Source organism: Oratosquilla oratoria, chromosome 1 (genome assembly GCF_046742065.1).
Source record: "Oratosquilla oratoria isolate Oo_2021 chromosome 1, ASM4674206v1, whole genome shotgun sequence".
In the NCBI taxonomy this organism is placed as follows: Eukaryota; Metazoa; Arthropoda; class Malacostraca; order Stomatopoda; family Squillidae; genus Oratosquilla; species Oratosquilla oratoria.
This window is the reverse complement of record NC_134777.1, coordinates 15,466,235-15,471,234: the sequence shown is the minus strand read 5'-3', so window position 1 is coordinate 15,471,234 and position 5,000 is coordinate 15,466,235. Positions and strand designations below refer to the sequence as shown.

At 41.5% G+C, this 5,000-nt stretch overlaps 1 protein-coding gene across 1 annotated transcript in view; it reads left to right on the top strand.

Moving 5' to 3' along the window:
- Nucleotides 1–5,000, top strand: part of LOC143032203 (uncharacterized) — a 28,904-nt gene that overhangs the window by 22,595 nt on the left and 1,309 nt on the right. The window lies entirely within an intron of this gene.

Genomic DNA, 5,000 nt, shown 5'->3' with positions numbered 1-5,000 from the left:
ATGAACTATTTATTATAATCATCAATACATTTTAATGTTATCACTGTTCTGGTATATATCATTACTGCATAATGATTATAATTATTGACATTCTTTAATACATATTATCATTGTCCTGATACATATAATTACTGTTTTTATCCTTCTTCAATGCCTATCAATGTGACGATGATTGCCATATCATTTGGGGAGTCCCACATAGAATGTGGCCTACATTTTTAAGAATAACGTTTGAATTTAAATACGACATAACTACATTTATGTAAAAATGGACAGAGCGCATTTTGTAAACCACACAAGATGTACAGTTCACATAGTTATCAACAAAGGTGTAGTTCACAAAAGAATGTGGAAAGAAATTCCCCGTAATCTACTCTGACTTGCTTAGCTTGTTTTTATCATTCTTAAGTATGGACTTACCTATTTTAAATTTCATTGACATTTTCTTATTGTCACTATCCTTAAGGCCCTGTTCACGCTAGCGGTTTCAACCGCCGCGGCTCAATTACAATGAGTCAATGGAGGCATTCACACACAACAGCGTATTTTTTCCTTGACTATGCGGCACCGTCGCGGTTTCCGCGCGGTTCAGACCGCTAGTGTGAACAGGGTCTAATACTACTTTCAAACAATTGATCGACCAAACTGACAAGACGAGACCGTTCATATAAAACGTAAACAAACTTCCGATGACGTCACAGCCCGGATCAGCAGCATTCTAGGATGTGACGTCACTATTAAAAAATTCCCATAATAAAGATGCATCCTCAGTCATGATTAGAGAAATTTCCTAAGGTTCAAATCAGCTGTTATTTATAGTACACACACACACACACACACACACGTGGCGCATTGGTAGAGTTCCTGAAATAATTTCAGTATCGCTGCGCTGCGGGTCGTTACTCCAATTCTCGTGGGAGGGGAGTTGCGTGTGTGTGTACGTGTAAGGTCACAGCATTACCCATAGATCGGTCATATACGAGCTCTGAGCTCTCTTCAGGGAGGGAAGTAGCTGTCGGTCACGGGTCCAACACGTAATCCAAGACCATGGTGAATCACACAGCATTACCCATAGAGCGGTCATATATGAGCTCAGAGCTCTCTTCCGGGAGGGAAATAACTGTCGATCACGAGTCCAACACGCAATTCAAGACAACTGTGAATCACACACACACACACACACCACAGATTTTTCCCAAACGTTTAGGGGGGGAGGGGTCGCCTCCTTTGTACATGCCCGGGCTCCATTCTAAAAATGACAGCATCTCCACATCCACAACTAAACAGCGCTCAGTTTCGGGCATCGCCATTTGTGGCGATGGTCGAGGTGATGGCGGTTCGAACCCTGCCACCGACGAAGTTGAACTTAGGGTATGGTTCATTAAATTTCACGCTACAAGGTCCTTTGTAAGGGGTACCGTCCTAGCCTCTTGATATGGGGGAGCTTGTGACGTTAGGTCAAACCATCACCTTTAGCCGCCCCCCCCCCAACTACCACATAACCCCCCCACCTAGATGTGAGCCACTTTCTTGTAAAAATCACATAAGGGTTACAAAACAAGAATTAAATGGCCTGTATATCATAGGATATATATATATATATATATATATATATATATATATATATATATATATATATATATATATGTATATATATATATATATATATATATATGTAATATATAGAAACAAAAGACAGATTTTTTTTGAGGGACAACATGGTCGACTTTGCCCCTCCCCCCAAAAAAATAAAATATATGTATATATATATATATATATATATATATATATATATATATATATATATATATATATATATATATATATATATATTACACATATCGTAATCAATTTCTGCAAACCTACCAAGAGACAAATATGATTATCAATATCATCATCATCACTACTATTACTATCATTATTGCCTTTATCAATGAATCAACTAGTTACAACTACAGTTATTCACAGTCACAATAGGTCCCCCCGAGAAATGCGTATTAGTAGTCGACAAACGTAAGACTGTTTAACGACTTTTAACGGTTTCAACCGACAAGCAGTTTTCGAATATTTGAATTTAGCATAACTGTGAGCAAACTGTTATGGTTACCGGTGTAATAAAACTGATAACTCTTCCTGTCTTATCATTCGGTGTCCTGACAAATACTGACTTCTACTGTCAGTTCCTTACATGGCCTGACAGTATGCCTTATTCAATGACAAACACCTGTTTACTGGTGACACTTTCCCAAGCATGCTGACAATCACTCAAATGCACCTGAAACATGCTGACACAAACCTTCTTGTAAGCTATCTATTCTGTCATGAGCTGACAGTTCCCATATGTGGGCTGACAGCCCAGAACACACGAATTTCATTCAACTCCTTGTAAATACATTCTCGAATATAGATTTCAAGTTTCTTCCATAGACTGACAGTCCAGTCGCATCTGCATGCTGACACATACCGACATGCCAACTCTGATAAACATGTATTTTCATTATCCCCCTCTCCTAAAAGAAAAAAGAAAGAAAAAAAAAAATCCCGAAAACCACCTTGGTCTTCGGTGGTTTGTGCTTAGTGCTGTTCACACTGGCGGTTTCAACGGCGGCAGTTCATTTAAAATGCAAAAAATTGGCCCTGTTCACACTCGCGGTTTGATCCGCGTAGAAACTGCGGTGGTACCGCGTACTCAAGTAAAAACTGCGCAGGTGTGTGTGAACGCCTCAGTTGACACTAGGCCCTAGCGGTTTCAACCGCTGCGTCTGAAATCGCTAGTGTGAACAGGGCCTAGTGTCATTGGAGGCGTTCATACACAACCGCGCGTTTTTGTTTTTGTTTTTTTTTACTATGCGATACCGCCGCGGTTTCCGTTCGGTTCAAACAGCTGGTGTGAACAGGGCCCAAACGAAAATGAGGGAAGAGAGCGGTAGGAAGGAACAAACGCTCAGATGGTATTTTGTCAATAATAACCAGAGATTTTATCTTTGGGGGTGGTATAGAAATATATACATATATACATATACATGTATATACACACACACACACACACACACACACACATATATATATATATATATATATATATATATATATACATACACACATACATATATTCAAGATTAGTCTCCAATCAGAAAGGAAGTCTGCGTGACTGGCCCGTATAGATATCACTAAAATAGTCCCTAAAAAATTGAATGACTGCATGGAAGTCTGCGTGGCTCTGGTCCGTAGGGATATCCTTAAAATACTGACTGTATTAAACGTGCAGCTAGCCTATATATATACGGGCTTGGAGGGGAATAGGGTCGATATCTGTGAGGGTATGAGGTGAAGAATTCCACACGAAAATCAACCACACTGGGTCAAGGGTTTTAACAAGGGTGATAAGGACAAGGTCATCATATTAAGAAAACAGGGCAGGACTCGTAGTAATGGACTCAAGTTGGACAAATTTTGATTTAAGAAGGAAATAGGCAAGAATTGGTGTACTAACAGAGTAGTTAACAAATGGAAGACTTGGTAAAGTTGGTAACCATGTGGTGAGCACTGAAAGCATTGGCTATTTTAAGACAGGGTTAAATAACTTTATGGATGGGTATGACAGGTGGTAAGGGACATGGAACTGCCTAGTGTCGGCCTTTTGTTCTTTTGGTAACCATGTAGTGAGCACTGAAACCACTGGCTATCTTAAGACAGGATAATAACTTTATGGATGGGTATGGCAGGTGGTAAGGGACATGGAACTGCCTAGTGTAGGCCTTTTGTTCTTTTGCAGTCGTCTCCTCCAGTCATGTGTTCACCATGACTCTACTCGGTTAAGAGACGGACACTTTCCCCTATCCGTCCGAGGTTGGTCACTTGTGGACACAATTACCCGACGCATGCCAGACCCCCTGATATCCATTCCTCTGAATCCTCTCTCCCCCGAGGGGACAGAGTCTAAGTTACCAGAAGAGGCTGGATGATCGCATCGTAAAAAAACTGTCCAGGATGTAACGCTTCACTCCATACTATACAACACATTTTGGAAGACTGGATTGTACACAACCATGCACGCCAACAACACAACATATAATCTATAAGGGATTTATGGGAAAACCCCGTTCCAGCCTTGGCGTTCCTCAGGGAGACTGGACTGCTAGCCCAGACAGTCTTAGGAACAATAACAACAACAACAACAATAACTTGGCACAAGCAAGAGCCAAACCACGGATGACATGGAATACTTTTTAAAGTATATTCAGACTAAAACCAAGGACAAGATGGGGTCTGGACCTTGATCTTATTCTTCCAGTAGTCTGGCCCTCAACTGAATAAAATTAACTGACGCATGCAAAGATCTGGTGACCTCTACAGACACGTGTCTAGCACAGACGATCCCTTAAGTCACGTGTATCTACCAGATACTCCCCTGTCTACCGCTACTCCCCATAGACACTGTCTCCCATTCAAGTGTGCCTACACCCTACATAGACACAAAGAAACACACGAGTACCCACATGCACGGTCTCTCAGGTATAGACACGAAGCTACGGGTATGCCAGTCACAAATAGTCACTTTTAGAATAGTCCATGTGTGCCTAATACATAAAATTACAAAGACATTTTGACATGTACCTTCCATGGAATATCCTGTTTGACGTGGATCTAAAGTCACCCCTTGTAGGGACCCCATCCACGGCACAATCTGGTCTTGAGAGCCACCCGACTGATCTGGTCGGATCCGACCAGATTGAATCGTGTGTGTCGGGCAGACAAACCAAAATCCGTACATACACAATCCAACCTGGTCGGATCCGACTAGATCTGTCCGGCGGCCTCAAGACCAGATCGTACCGTAGATGGAGGCCTTAAGGCTCTCCAAACACTAGGCCACAATGATACACAAGTCTTTAAACACATGCGTTTCCAACACCCCGAGGAATGGCCTTCTGGACACTACTAAGACACAAAGAAGTGTGTGCATGTCAGACACCCCATTTCATTCGCTTGGGGACAAA